Here is a 16,126-nt window from a genome sequence, read left to right as displayed (position 1 = left end):
GCAGGGGATCTGGGTCCGGGCCCTGCTCTGGGCTACAGCCCGTGGGATCGCAAAGAGTCAGACAGGACTGAGCAACTGAGCGTGCACGCACACACTGAGAACTAGATCCCCCTTAACGCAGCTGCTGAGCCCGGGTGATCTGGAGCCTGTGTGCCGCAGTGAAGACCCTGTGCCCCAAAACAAGACCCAGCACAGCCAAAGTCAATACTAAAGAAAAAAGTGAGGATGAGAGAATCCAGCCAGACAAGACCCTCATCTTTCACCTCTGCCTCTCTACATTCCTGCCTCATTCTTTTCTTCTATAGGTTGCTTTCTCTATTACTCTCTTATTATGGCAGCAAATGGCTGTTCCGTGTTTACACATATCAGATGCTATCATGGAGAAGCAGCCTGGCAGTCCATCCCCAAGGCAATTCCACATTCCCCAGAGCAAGGATGGATCAATCTGGCTTCTGGCAAGCATCCACACCTTGTCTCATCAGCTGTCACAGGAGGGCAGGGTTGTGAAGGACAAATGCATCCTCCAGGGACTCACCTCACTTGAGGTCATGGACTCGGGGTACACACAGGAGTGATGGAGAAGCTGTTGTGAGCTGAACTGATACCCCAAGAGGTATCACACTTATCCCCCCCAAAGTTTGCCAAAAAACTATACAGATAGTAAGCCAGCTTCCTCCATGTGGAAGAACTTTGGGGCTTTCAAAAAGCTCCCTCTTGGGCTCCCCGGGTGGCTCAGTGGTAAAGGATCCGCCTGCCAGTGCAGGAGACGCAGGTTCGATCCCTGGTCTGGGAAGATCCCACATGCCTCGGCGCAACTAAGCCCCTACTCTGCAACTACTGAGCCCGTGTGCCCTGGAACCTGTGCTCCACAACAAGAGAAGCCGCTGCAGGGAGAAGCCCACCCCCACAGTGAAGAGCAGCCCCCGATAGCCACAGCTAGAGAAAAGCCTGAACCACAGCGAAGACCAGGCACAGCCGTAAGTGAGCTGTAAACAGGCACTGGGGCTGCCCAGGCGGTGCAGTGATAAAGAATCCACCCGCCGATGCGGGAGACCCGGGTTCCATCCCTGGGTCGGGAAGATCCCTTGGAGTAGAAAATGCCACCTACTCCAGTAGTCTTGCCTGGAAAATTCCAGGGACAGAAGAGCCTCTCGGGCTACAGTCCATGGGGCCAACTGAGCATGCACACAAATAAAAATTATTGGAAAAAAAAAGAAAGGAGCTCCATCTTGCCTTGTGGTCATCTCCTTCCCTGGGAAACATCCCTCGGTCCTTGGGTCACCCCTCACTCTGACAGATGCCGCTGACTGACTCATCAGCCTGACTGTTGCCCCACCACCCCTTCAGTCTGCACGACTTGCAGCACCCCTGCTCAGATTTACCTGTGTCTCCATGGCTCACCTCCCTGGTCCAGATGCGGTCTGCCTCGCTCCTTTAAACTGTGTTCTTCCTCTGCCTGCCTTGGAGCCTCGTACCTTCCCTGGACCCACCCTCTCCTGCCCCTGCTCACGCAGCCTATGATCATTTCCTTGGCAGCTGCATACATCTGGCTCAAACTGAGCTTGTGGCCAACTAGAAGCCCCAGATCTGCTTCCCAGGAGCTGCTGTCTGGCCACGTCTCCCCATTCCCAGACTTGAATAATTGATGCCAGAATCCACGGCAATACCTGGTAAATGTTCTTATTTCTTCCAGGGCTTCATCTGGTGCTATGGAGGGTCGTTGTGAATCCTGATCCTGTTATGTCAAGTTTTGGTCTCCTAGAAATTTCACCTGTATACCTTAATTTTTCAGTCCTGAAGTGCAGTGATACCCAGAATAGACCAAAAATCAGTGCTCAAAGGCACACCAATGGATACTTCCTAAGTTGCCATGCCTCTATTAATCAACATTAAATATACTAAAAATACACTTGCAAGTAATTTATGGTTTTATATTCCTGGAACAGGAAGGGTGGCTGCACAAATTCCTCAAATGTTTTTGATGTTTCATTTTTATAAGGATAGAAAAGACCCAAGAATATGGAGAAAGCTCTGGAAACCTTTAATTTAGATGAATCTGAATAACTCTCACAGAGTCAACAGCACTAGGATTATTGAACTTACTTCTCACATCAACCCTGAGGTATTTGTATTCCAGTTTTATAGGTTTGTAACCAAATTACACAGAAGAAAGTTTTTTTTCCTGAGATCTGAATAAAGGCTGTTGACAACCTAAGTGCTTAACCCGAACACAAGAGGTGAGCAAATTATTTTCTGTAAAAGATCAGACAGTAAATATTTTAGGTTTCAGGGACCATCTAGTTTCTGTCTTTGCAGAGGGAAGGCAGCAGTAGACTATATGTAAATAAATAGACTTGGCTGTCCTCAAATGAAACTTCATAAAAGCAAGCAGGTGCACCCCATTTGGCTCACAGACTGAGGTTTGCCAACCCATCCTAGAATGTTGTTCCTTCCAAATCTGCATGGCAGAACCCTACTTAAGAATGCAGCTCAAATATGACCTTTAAGTTACAAAACTAGAATTTGGTCCTGGATCATCACTTGCCAACCCATCCTCAACCATCATGCCTTCTAGTTTTGTGGGTTAATATATCTCACTGAAGAACTTGGTGTTACTGGCTGAATGGAGACCAGAGCCAGAGCCAGCAAGTTTGATGCCTTTCGTCTCCTCCAGGGCTTCCTGGTGGCTCAGCTGGTAAAGAATACACCTGCAGTGCCGGAGACCTGGGTTTGATGCCTGCGTTGGGAAGATCCCCTGGTGAAGGGAATGGCTCCCACTCCAGTATTCTTGCTGGGGAAATCCCATGGGCAGAGGAGCCTGGTGGGCTACAGTTCTTGGGGTCGCAAAGAGTCAGACGTGACTGAGCGAGTAACCCTTTGAACTTTTGCACTTTGATTCATCTCCTATTTAATACTGCCCTGAGTGTCAGGAATTCCTTGTGAGGCTATTTGTTCTGATACCTTTTTGTGCAAATCCCCGAAATAAATTCGTAACAATCTAATACATATACTCACACAAGTGCATGCATGCACACACACGCGCATGCACACACACACACACAAACACACACACACACATACGCCTCCCCTTGCTCTGAGTCCTATCATATGATCTCAGTTTCCTGGTGGCCATGCCTTTTTCCTCTGACCAGGGCAGTGTAGCATTCCATGATTCAGACTTGAGTGCAGTGCTGATTCTGAGTCCTGCGTGATCTCCTGCATGCGTTTTTAAAAACAAATATTTAGTGACGTATTTGGCTGCATGCCTGCTAAGCTGCTTCAGTCGTGTCCGACTCTTTGCGACCCTATGGACTGTAGCCCTCCAGGCTCCTCTGTCCATGGGATTCTCCAGGCAAGAAGACTGGAGTGGGTTGCCATGCCCTCCTCCAGGGGATCTTCCCGACCCAGGGGTCAAACCCAGGTCTCTTGCCTCTCGGGCACTGGCCGGTTCTTTACCACTGGCGCCTCCTGGGAAGCCCCTTACTTGGCTGCCTGAGGCCTCAGTTGCAGCGCACAGATCACTGTAGGGTGGCACGGGCTCGGTTGCCCTGAGGCATGCGGAATCTCGGTTCCCCCAACCAAGTGTCAAACCGAGGTTCCCTGCGTTGCAAGGAGGATTCTTAACCACTGGACCATCGAGAAGTCTCTGCATGCATGAAAAAAAAAAAAAAGGAAATGTACTCTGGAAGTTTGAATGCAGGCAAGGGTAAAAGGCCCAGGAAGCAGAAGAGGGATGGGGCACGATGAAGGGGCCGCGGCCATCGTGGCGGCCAGAGGAGATGTCACGGGCGACTTTGAAGAACCGGTGAGAGAAATGGGACCAGAGTCCTGATGTGAACGTGGCCAAGTTGGACAGAGCAAAGCAGGCATTTAATGCTGATTCAGAGGAGGCTCCCATTTCCAGAGACGCACCCTCCCAGGAACAGGAAATTCACATCCTAGCGACACTCACTGGGCATTCTGCAGGCAAACCAGTCCTGTGAGCCTCTGGCTAGCTTAACTTTATGTTTCTCAGTGTTAATAGTTTTCAGGCAAACTGTCTGATGGGTCCTGTTAGCCTTTAGAAACACAGAAGACATAAACAGTGATAATTGGTTGGTTTTAATGACACAAGAAGACACAAGTAACAATAACAAAAGTCCTGGACTTTTCATCAGGTTTATTTGCGTTTTTAATGCTTAAATAAGACTTGTTCATTTGTTGGGACTTCCCTGGCAGGCCAGTGGTTAGGACTTCACCTTCCAGTATAGGGGCTGCAGCTTGGGTTCCTGGTCGGGGAGTTAGGATCCCACATGCCTTGTGGCCAAAAAACTGAAACGTGAAACAGAGACAAGATTGTAACAAACTCAATAAAGACTTTTTAAAAAAGTAATCCACATAAGGAAAAAAAAAAAGACTTTTTTTGTTGTTGTTACCTAATGGCCTTTAACAGAGTGCTTAACAAAACGGGAGCTATCATCAGACCCACAGTGCAAATCTCAATTACGGAGTCAGGCCAGCTTCTTCAAAGCTCACCTTCCTCATCTGTAAAATGGGAATATGAGTGGAACTGACCTCACATACCGCCAGGTGTCCTCCATTTCTCCAGTCTTGTGGCCACTCTAGATTTTTTCCTCCCAATGTAGCAGAAATTTACTGAACAGCAGGAGGAAATGGAGGTGTTTTCTGAAGCCCCTACCCCATCTTGGCCACTGGAAATTTTTCACTAGAAATGTGTGGTCTTCATTATCCTGCCTCCCACCACCCCACCCCCCCATCTTTGACCTCTTCTGCCTATATCTCTAGGTTCTTGAGATTTCTGCCTACCTTGAAATTCCACCTTTTCCCCATTCCATTGTTCTAACTGATCCTCATCAATTTTTCATATCTATTCCTTAACCCTTCTGATAACCATACTTAGATAGCTGGACTCTTCTACTCAAAGAGACCATCGCAGTATCTATGAAAAGCCCTGTCCTTTTGACCCAGCAGTTCTATATAATATGAAGGTTTATCTCTCTGGTAAGCTCAGGAAAATACTGCCCATTGAGACTATTCGTGTCAGCACTGTTTATAGCAGACAAGAAAGCAGCCATCCAAATATTCAGCAACCAAGAACCAGTCAAACAAACCTGCATGTGGTCATAAAGGAGGATCTTTTGCAGTTGTAAAAAAGAGGCAAGAAGCTCTCTTTGCACTAATGTGGAAAGACACCAAGATAAGTGAAACAAGCAAGATATCTAAGAAGATGTATGTTACACCAGAGTTTGCCATGAGAAAGTAAAACATTGAACAAGAAAATGTTGGTACGTGCTTCACGTACAAAAGAAGACTCTGAAAGGACACCCAGGAAACTAACAGAAAGGGGCCAGAGGAAGTAGGAATGGGTCAGGTGTGAGCAGGCATAGGACTCCTCGTGCCATTCCTTTTATATGTTATCTTTTCAAACCATGTGAGTGCATTAATACTCAAAAGCTTGAATTTTTTAAAAAAAGCTATCAAGGTGTAGGACACCAATAATTTTCTAAGAGGATGTTGCTGCTTGATGTTAAAATGTTTTTGTTTCTCTGCATTATGTAAAAAAATAGATGAAATTAGGTAAATCATGTCCTTGGAATGGAACTGCCTGCATAGAATGTAGTGAAAATTGAGGTTATTCAAGGTAGCATGTAGAAACGATCACCATGGAAAACACCTAGGTAGTGGTATCCTTGTATTACCTGTATATTAATGTGGTGTAAAGTAAAGAGATTGAATTTGGACTTCAGACCAGCCTGGGTGGAAGCCAGCTCCACGCCCGCTGCGTCACCCTGAGCAGCTCAGGTCGGCCACAGACCCTCGGCGGCTGCGTGCGGTGGGGCTCACCACACACCAGGAGTGAGTAGTGTTCGTTTCTTCAACACGTGAACTCTTAACTACTTACCGATAACGTGCCAGGCGCTGTTTTAGGCTGAGACAAGACCTTAAAATCTAAACCAGAACGTCCCCATGAAGAGCATTTTTGCCTTTTAAAGAACACTGGCAACATCTGAAGACATTTTTCTTCTTTTTTAAAATTTTTTTTTAATTGGAGGATAACTGCTTTACAATATTGTGTTGGTTTCTGACGTACATCGGTGTGAGTCAGCCGTAAGTACAGTGTATTTCCTCTCTCCTGGGTCTCCCTCTCGCTCACTTCCATCCCCATGCCGCCCAGGCCCTCATAGACCACTGAGCTGAACTCCCTGTGTTACACAACCACTTCCCTCTAGCTCACTATTCCACACGCAGTCATGTATATATTTCACTGCTGCTCTCGGTTCAGCCCGCCCTCTCCCCCGGCTGCGTCCACAGGTCCATTCTCTGTGTCAGCACTGGAGATCTTTTTTGTTGTCACCACTCGGGGCGCAGAGGAAGATGCACGTGGTGGGTAGAGACCAGAGATGCAGCTGAAGACCCTGCGATGCACAGACAGCCCGCAGACCCAGACACAACGTTGTCTGGCCTCACTGTCAGAAGTGCCGAGGCTGACCGCTCCTGCCCCACCCTGTCCTGGAAAAGAGAAAACAAAGTTAGAATAAACAAGTAAAAGGCAAGTCCTGATACCACTCCGTGCCATGAAGTCAGTGAATCCAGGAACGGACAGAGTGGCCGGGATGGCTCTTGTCTGGGACAGAGGGGGCGTCAGGGCGGGCCCCTGTGTGCATGCGTGCTCACCCAGTCCTGTCCGACTCTCTGCGACCCCGTGGACTGCAGGCCGCCAGGCTCCTCTGTCCATGGGATTCTCCAGGCGAGGATACTGGAGTGGGTTGCCGTTTCCTCCTCCAGGGGGTCTTCGCAACCCAGGATCGAACTCACGTCTCCTGCATTGCAGGCGGCTTCTTCACCACTGAGTCACCACCACAAGCCACAAGGCTCCTTGAGGACAGGACGTTTCCGCTGAATACTGACAGGAAGGAGCTGGGCAACCTAGTGTCTAGGAGACAAGCCCTGGAGGCCCAAGAGAAAGCGAGCAAAGCTTTCAGGCCCAGCCACGCCTGGCTTGTTCAAGAAGGAGGAGGTTGCCAGAGTGTGGCTGCAATCCAGTGAGTGGAGGTACCTGGAGGTGATTCAGGGAGGAGCAGGGGCCAGACACCTGCTGAAAATTTTTTGTCTTATTCCAAGTATGGGAACCCAGTGGGAAGGTTTTACATAGGGAGCTGGCCTGGTCAACTGTGCATTTTAAAAAGCCATTCTGGCTGCTCTGTGAACAATCTGTTGAAGCAGGGCAAGAATGAAACAAGAAAAGCAGGTAGATGGCACTTCCTGCTGGTCCAGTGGGTAAGAATCCACCTGTCAACGCAGTGGACACCGGTTCGATCCCTAGTCAGGGAAGATGCCAGAAGCCTTGGAGCAGCTGAGCCCCTGCACCACAGCTACTGAAGTCTGCATGTCTAGAGCCCCTGCTTTGCAACAAGGAAAACCACCGCAATGACAAGCACCGCAACTAGAGAGTAGCCCCCTGCTCGCTGCAACTAGAGAAAGCCCATGAGCAGCAGTGAAGACCCAGAGCAGCCTCATAAATAAATAAATACAAAGGACTAAAAGCAGGTAGATGCACCATCCAAATAAAAAGGGGTGGGGGGGAGTACCAGGGAAAGGATCTGTGATCCATTTGTGGAGATAAAAACCTGCTAGGACTCTGTGGAGAAGAGAATTAATTGAATAGCCCCAATCAAATGAGTCACCTGCAGAGCAGTCTATAAACAAAAGGAGCTTAAATCTTGCAATTTGAAAGTTGTAATTTAGTTAAGACTCAACTTGAGAATGCACTAAGATTTTCAGCTTGCTCCACTGCCCCAGCATGCTGATGGAGGGTGAGTTGGCAGTTTTGATGTTTGAAAGTTTTGGAGTGAGGAAAACAAAGATGAACACCGGGGAAAATAAGAAATCTAAAGATGCAACAATAATTCCAATTTGGGGAAGGTTATAAGAGATAGTCGGTGTGCTCTCATTCTTCAATAGGAGGTTGTCAGAAGACTCAGGAAATATTTCAGATTAAAAAAGAGGATTCTGAAATATACAGGTCTCCACTTCGGAGTCTGATGCTCACATAAACAGTGGATTGTCAGCACGGTTGACGGTGGAAAAGCCACGTCAAACACGGCATTAACTGGAGTCCATGTCAAGCCACTTACAAGTGGCTGTTTAAAGATTTTTAAACATAGGGGATATTGTTTATGAAACGTAATCTAATCACCCAAGCAAGAATGACATGAATTCCACGGCAAATGTGGAGATTAAAGAAGTGTTTTAAGGACAAACTCCGCATGAATCCCTTATCTCCCATCCCTGCTGTAAATTTTGCTCACCAAATAAAAGCTTTCAGGAAAAATGTTGAGGGATAGAGACAATCCACTCTAGGGAGAGAGACTTTCAGAATCCCACTTTGAAAGTGGGATATAAACACCACTAACCCTGTGGGATTAAAAGGCATCATTAGGCTTTGTTCTGTTTTATATAAAGTCTAAAAATAAGAAGGTAATATTAATAGCAGCTGCTGTTTACTACGTGTTCTATGTGCATCAGCTCTAATTCTCCAAAGAATTTGAGGTCTTCCCTTTGTAGATGAAGGAAGTGGGGTCCAGAGAGGCTACCTGACTTGCCCAGAGACACACAGCTGTTGCAGGGTTTCCAGGCTTCTGACCTGGCGAGGCATTCTCCAAGTCATGCCCATGTCACATCCTGAGCGAGCAGTCCAGTGTCTCTGGGCGTAGGGGACGGAAGAGAAGAGACACCACCTTCAGAGACTAGCAGCCCGCCTTAATCGAGCACTCTCAGGGTGCTCATTTCTTCAGCTCAAGGTTTCACCTAAGAGTACCTCCTCTGATTCTAATGATAAATCTGGGAGTGTGGACTTCTGCTATTCCCATTCTATAGCTGAGTGACCTAGGCTCATGTAGGCTCAGTAACTTCTCTTGAGGTCACACCACCACTGATTGGTAACAGGATTTGAAACCCTCTGGAGGGAGGCACTTGGGGATCTACATGCTTAGCCAGTCCCCTGCATCGAAACAAATAGGAAAGGAAGCACAAGGAGGTAGGAGGTATGATGGAAGCGCGAACGCAGCTCAGATAGACCCTCATCTCATCCTAAGTTCGTTACTTCTCGTTGTTGTTTTTTAGTCGCTCAGTCGTGTCCGACTCTTTGCGACCCCACGGACTGCAGCACGCCAGGCTTCCCTGTCCTTTACTATCTCCCAGAGCTTGCTCAAACTCATGTCCATTGAGTCGGTGATGCCATCCAACCATCTCATCCTCTGTTGTCCCCATCTCCTCCTGCCCTCAATCTTTCCCAGCATCAGGGTCTTTTCCAGTGAGTGGGTGGGCTCTTTGAATCAAGTGGCCAAAATATCAGAGCTTCAGCTTTAGCATGAGTCCTTCCAATGAATATTCAGGGTTGATTTCCTTTAGGACTGACTGGTTTCATCTCCTTGCTGTCCAAAAGATGCTCAAGAGTCTTCTCCAGCACCACAGTTCAAAAGCATTAATTCTTAGGCACTCAGCCTTCTTTATGGTCCAACTCTCACATCTGAACATGACTACCGGAAAAGCCATAGCTTTGACGATACAGACCTTTTCATAGCAAATATTAAATGGTAATTATGTTATCCTGTGAGGATGTATTTGTTCAGTGTATGTCTCCATGTAATCAGCTGTAAGAAACTTGTCTTGCTTGACGTCTCAGACACAGTGCCTGTGAGAGCCAGGCACGTGGTCCGTGCTCTACCATCTGTTTCTCTCGATTTTTTTCGGTTTGAGTCACGGAAGCAGTCACTGAAGCAGGGAAGGGGATGTGCGGAGAGTCACAGAATGAGGGACTAACTAATGACTAGTTAGTTAATCGCTAACTAGTTAGCGCTATAGTCATAGTTAGTGCCTAACCTAGAAAGCAGGCACGTTTGCTTCCTGCCTTCCAAAATCCAGTCTCATTCGTTCCCCCAGAACCTTAACTCTAGCTCCACGTTGATCCCTCGGTCAAGAATTATCCTCCACGTGTCCAATCAAAGAAGGGAAACTTAAAAAACTTCAAAATGGGCAGCTCTGGAGCTCGAAGATCCAACTTGGAACATCATTAGGAGTATTTAGGGCAAAATTGTTACTTTTCTAGTGAGCAACATCTCAGGGGTGTCATTCCCTCTATCCGTGCCTAGGCTGTGGTTCTCTTTGGCTGGGGTGGGATGCGTCCCGTTGGATGTTCTAGTTCTTACTGACCCAGCTTTACTGTGCTTCCTGCATCTTGACAGCACAGAAGTTACTTGCGTGGAAAGTGTTTTGTAGTAGGTAAAGGCGACAGAGTGCAAGAAAGCTGGCTCCAGGGACCCTGCTTGGCCATGGGAGACAGTGTGTGTGTGTGAGTTGCTCGGTCATATTTGACTCTTTGCGACCCCCATGGCCTGTAACCCACCAGGCTCCTCTGTCCAAGGAGTTCTCCAGGCAAGAATACTGGAGTGGGTGGCCACGCCTCCTGCAGGGAATCTTCCCGACCCAGGGATCGAGCCTGGGTCTCCCACATTGCAGGCAGATTCTTTACTGACTGAGCCATGAGGGAAGAGTAGGTAGTAGGAAACAGATTCGGGACTCAGAGGCTTGTTGCGTCCTAACCAGCTGCCCACCTGGAAGGTTCGTCCTTCATCTGCCACATTGAAGAAATAAATGTAGGTGAGGCCAGCCCGTAAGGCTGCACTTGTCTTGGTAGGATCAGAGTCTTGGCTTTTCAAGTCAATACACCCAGCTTATGCCACTTTACAAACTGGGCCTCCTATACTTCTCCAAGTCTTGTCTATATGAGATTATTAATAGGACCTCCTTAGAGTTTTGGAGCCAAGATTAAATGAGATAGAGTATAAATCATTTAATACAATGGTTAGGGGGGAAAAGTGCTTGATAAATGATTGCTATTATTAATGTTATTAACAAGCCTTCATTTATAAAAAGAGGTCTCCATTCTTCACACGAAACAGAAATCTTCACTTTCCTCTCATTTTTTTCTTCCTCAAAAGGAAACAGAAACTTGCGGCCAGGACAAAAATGATAACACTGCTCTAAGCTGGCGCAATAGTTTACTTTTTCAGGTCACCATGTTTATACTGGGACGATGCTGGTGAATCTGTTAATACTAAAGCAAAAGGAAGTGTAGCCCAGACCTTTCAAGTGGCATCCCTGATTTTCATGTTTTAAAGTCATTTTACCCCTTACCTCTGCCCATCCTTCTAGTGATCATCTGTATTTTTCAGGTATGTTTTTCCTGCACGAATCCCATCTACCCCACGTTTTGTAAGCGTGAAGATTAAGTGGACAAAGACAAATTCAATTAAGCTGCAGGCTTCAGTGGCCAGGAGCTATTTTTCTTGGAGAAGGAACGTCTCAGGGGTGGAGACGTGTGTGCACCGCACTCCTGAATGAAAAGGAGGCAGAACTTGAGTATAAATCACTCGACAAACTGAACCCTCCTCTATTAATCTTTTATTCAAAAGCAGACACTGTTTTAAGGGGAAATTAAAGGCAATCAATAAGCAGGCTTGCCTGGGCGGCTTCTGAGCTTGAGATGCAAATATTATTCCAAATTCTGGATTCCAGAGAGATCTCTCCATTGATATGTTAATAACCTCCTCGTGTTTCTGTGACCTCAGATCCTGGCAGGGCGTGAAGCTATACTTACAGGAAACAAAAGGAAAGCACTCGTAGAATAAACATTTGCTATAAGTGGACTTTGACTGTAAACCCCAACTTGCCGAGTGCTAAGGAAAGGCTGGAATTCCCCCTGAGCCCCGTACTGATACGCTGAACGTTTGATGTGTTTAACATATTTAAAGAGCTGCCACGACTGATTCTCTCTGGTGTCACCTGACATTTCAGCTTCACGATCATGGTACATAAGACAGCAAGTGTTTTGGGGTTGTCATCCCCAAACGAGGCAACCTTTAGCAACTGGAAATACAGCCCATGAGGCTGCAAAGAGTCAGACACGACTTAGTGGCCGAACAACAACCAATCCAAAGTGATTGCAGCCAGATGTTGGTCACCTATGTGTAAATTCAGAAAGTCAAAAACAAATTCAGAGATTTATTTAGCACCTGTTGTAGGCAAGATACTGTTCTAGGGTACTGGGGAGAGACAAACGTGTTTGAGATGCAGCTTATGTGTTTAGGGGCAGATGGGCAACAAACAGTTTAAAAAGTAAAGGTTAGTGAGGTTGTGGTGAACGCCCAGAGGAACAAAGCCAGTGGAAAGGGGGAAGGCCCCGAGGAAGGGCGCTGGCTTGTGTTTGACGGCTAGGAAGTCGCCCGCGGTGGAGGAGTTATAGAGGTTCAGTGTTGAAGGCTCCATCCTCCCAACACAGGGGGCACCGTTTTGACCCCTGGTCAGGGAACTAAGATTCCCACGTGCTGTGTGGTGTGACCAGAAATTAAAAAGGAAAAGAAAGAAAGTTGTCCATCACAGCAAGAGTGTGGTGGGTGAGCTCCGTCTCACCGCCGAGCAGGACTCAGGTCACATGGCTTCAGGCGCTCAGTCGTGTCCGACTCGGGCCCCATGGGCTGCAGCACACCAGGCTTCCCTGTCCTTCACTGTCTCTCAGAGTTTGCTCAAGCTCATGTCCATTGCTGGGCCTTGCAGCTAATAATACTTTATGAAAAATTAAATGTGATATTCAAAAAAATTATTTCTTCCTGTCAGTAGAGGTACATATCTAATTTTATTGAAATATAGTTTATTTACCATGCTGTGTTAATTTCTGCTGTATAGTAAAGTGATTCAGTTATGTGTACATAAATTCTTTTCCATTATGGTTTATCAAAGGATGTGTATGTGTATGTGTGTGTGTGTACATGCTCAGTCATGTCCAACTCTTCACGACCTCATGGACTGCCAGGCTCCTCTGTCCCTGAAATTTTCCAGGCAAGAATACTGGAGCAGGTTGCCATTTCCTTCTCCAGGGGATCTTCCTGACCCAGGGATCGAACCTGTGTATTTTGTGTCTCCTGCATTGGCAGGCGGTTTCTTTACCACTGGGCCCAGAATTGTACCTAGCTAATCTTTAACCCTAGATGTACAAATAGAATCTCAAAGGCTGACCAAGCATATGTTTCTAAAGGATTTGGGTTTACTCATACTTACTAATTTACTATTTTTTTTAAATTGCTGTACATTTTTATTATGTTGGTGAACTATGACTTCATGTTAGTGTCGCTAACATCATTAGTATATACAAGTTGTTGTACCATGAGTCATTTTCATTTCAGACAACACTTACTGTATTCTTAGAGAGATATCAGTTTTAGAACTACATACATTAGCCTCACTATCTGTTCATCAAAGTAGAGGTTTCTATCTAATTTGCTTTTCCAGATCTAAACTCAAATAGAGACCAACCTAATATACCATATTTCTTTTTTATCTTTTACATGAAGGGAGTTTATAATATTTCCCAAGAGTAACTTTTCAAGTGAAGTAATCACCTCTAATGTGAGGCTAAATCTTTCATAAAAGTCAGTTTTCCAGCCAAAGCCTATTTTCTTTTAAAAATTTTCTATACACCAGCGTGTGGTAGGTGTGTTGGCCAACCTCTGAGATGGTGTCTCCTGCCCCCATTCTTCTGAAAGTCCCTCCCTCTTGTATCAGGATTGGTCCATGTGACCGTAGAACACACAGAAGTGACGGAACGTCTCTGCCCTGATTAGGTTCTCGAGAAACTGCAGCAAATCCCAGAGCTCAGGCGTCTCCAAGGTTCCTGCGGCCTTTTTGAATAGGGGATATTTCCGCGGATTTCCTGAATGGCAAGTGAGAGCAGAAAATAACTGATCCTAATAAAAAAATCTTAGGAAGTACCTTAAGATTCCTGGATTATCCCAAGGCAAGAGGCCCTGAGGTGGAGAAAGACAGAGCCTCTTTCTGCTGTGTTTAGAGAAGACTTCAGAATTCTGAATGGTAGCAGACAGCAGAGTCATTGAGAGAGCCAACTGCTAAGCTCTTTGCCTGCTCGTCCCCCTCCTGGCTGGTTACTCTTTAAACGGCAGGCTCCTTACCTATAACCTGGGAATGAAATAAATACCTGTTTCATCAGTTCATCATTCAGCATATGAGCCGATTTGTGGGAAGTGCTTAGCTCTGTGTTCGGCACATGGCATATGCCATACATATTTTGCAAATATTAAGAGGCCACGATGAGTGAGTGTTTCAGGCACTGTGCCGAGTGAGGCATCGTGATCACTCCCATTCACAGATGAACAAACTGAGGCTTGGGCAAGTGAAGCAGCTTGGCCACTAGCACATGTTTCATGAGGACTGGAGCTGAGATCCAAGCCTTGGGTTTCCCATCTAGGAGCCTTTGCTCTGAACACCTGTGTGAGTCAGGCCCAGAGACATTTTGATATACAGATTCACACATAGAAACAGTGGTTTTCGAGGATATTTTATCAAACTTCTGTAGTGACGTGTAGGAGTGTGTGTTCTGATTTGTTTCGGTTTTGCTGTGGACACAGTTCCTCACCCCGCTTCCTTCCCCCTCTCTCTCTGTCCCTTCCTTCCTTTTCATCCTTCCTCCAGCCTCTCTTCCTCCCTTCCCCCAGCAGTAAGGGCATACGTGTGGCTTCGGTCCTGTCTGACTCTGTGTGACCCCATAGACTGTAACCCTCCAGGCTCCTCTGTCCGTGGGATTCTGCAGGCAAGAAGACTGGAGTGGGTGGCCATGCCCTCCTCCAGGGGGTCTTCCCGCCCCAGGGATGGAACCTGCACTGGCTGGCGGGCTCTTTACCACTAGTGCTGCCTGAGAACCCCAATAGGGGTATGTAATTCAGTTAAAGATTTTTAAAAAACAGGTTTTATTTTTTATTTTAATTTATATTTTAGCTGCTTTACAATGCTGTACTAGTTTCTGCCATACGGCGAAGTGACTCAGCTGTATGCATACACATATACCTTCCCTCTGAGCCTCCCTCCCACCCACCCCTTTTTAAATATTTTTCTTATTTATTCACTTGGCTGCCCTAGGTCTTAGTTGCTGCACTTGGGATCAAGGATCCCACTTTGTTTCGGCATGTGGGATCTTGGTTCCCCACCCGGGGATGGAGCCTGTGGTCCCTGTGTTGGGAGCACGGAGCCTCAGCCACCGGACCAGCAGGGACGTCCCCTAAAAACAGTAAATTTGAAATGTTCTGTGCACGTTGCCAGGGCCACAGGCTGCGGGCTGGAAAGGGACGATGGAAGAAGCAGCACGGAGAAAGGCATGTCGAGGCCACACTCACATAAGGTTCTGGACTCGCTGCTTTACCTGGGTTCACCCTACTATGAACCAGGGTATCGATGATCCTCAGGACAGCCCTGGGAAGTGGATGCCACTGTTATACCCATTTTGCAGATAAGGAGGTTGAGGCCAGGGAGGTGATGTCACACATCAAGGAATCGAGAATTTGGGAATTCTCACTGAGGTTGGCCGAACCCCTTACTCCCTCCTGAGGAACGTTCTGTGAAGCCTCCGAGCGTCGCCCTCTGAAGAGCGGTTGCAGCAGCCTTGCCTTGCCCTTCACGGGATCTGTCTGTGGCAAGGTGCTTTAAGAAACAGGGCTGCCGGCAGCTTTCGATTGTTCTGCTCAGACTATTAATCCATTCCAGGTGGGGCCAGTGCAGGTATTTTTGGCCAAAGTATCTGGTCATTGGCTAGGCTATTTATTTTCCCTTAACTCAGACCTTTTATTTCCCCACCCAAGCCATAGGTCTGTAAAGAGTCCCCACCGTGGAGGCATACACAAATGACAGAAACATCCTGATGCACTAGAAATGGATTGCATAAAGCCCACCTCCTTTTTTCCTGACTTTTCAGTCCGGTGCCCACTTTTAAACATCATGTAAATCATAGGAAAATAACCTAATCTTCAAAATTTATTTTTACACCACAACCAAGGAAACACTGCTTGAGTTTTTGTGTGAGTATGGTTACCACTCAAATGATTACAGGTTCACTGGCGTTGACCATGGGTCACCAGGTCCTAACTGTAAGCCAGGTCAGACCACCAATCATTCAAGCGACTCAGTTATGCTCAGAGACTTATTATGGAAGGACAGATTCGAAAATGCTCCAAGGTTTTCAGCCCCGAGGGATGCTGTGAAATAGGTTTCCTGCATACCCCTG

Source organism: Dama dama, chromosome 23 (genome assembly GCF_033118175.1).
Source record: "Dama dama isolate Ldn47 chromosome 23, ASM3311817v1, whole genome shotgun sequence".
Lineage (NCBI taxonomy): Eukaryota > Metazoa > Chordata > Mammalia > Artiodactyla > Cervidae > Dama > Dama dama.
This window is presented reverse-complemented; position numbering follows the sequence as displayed.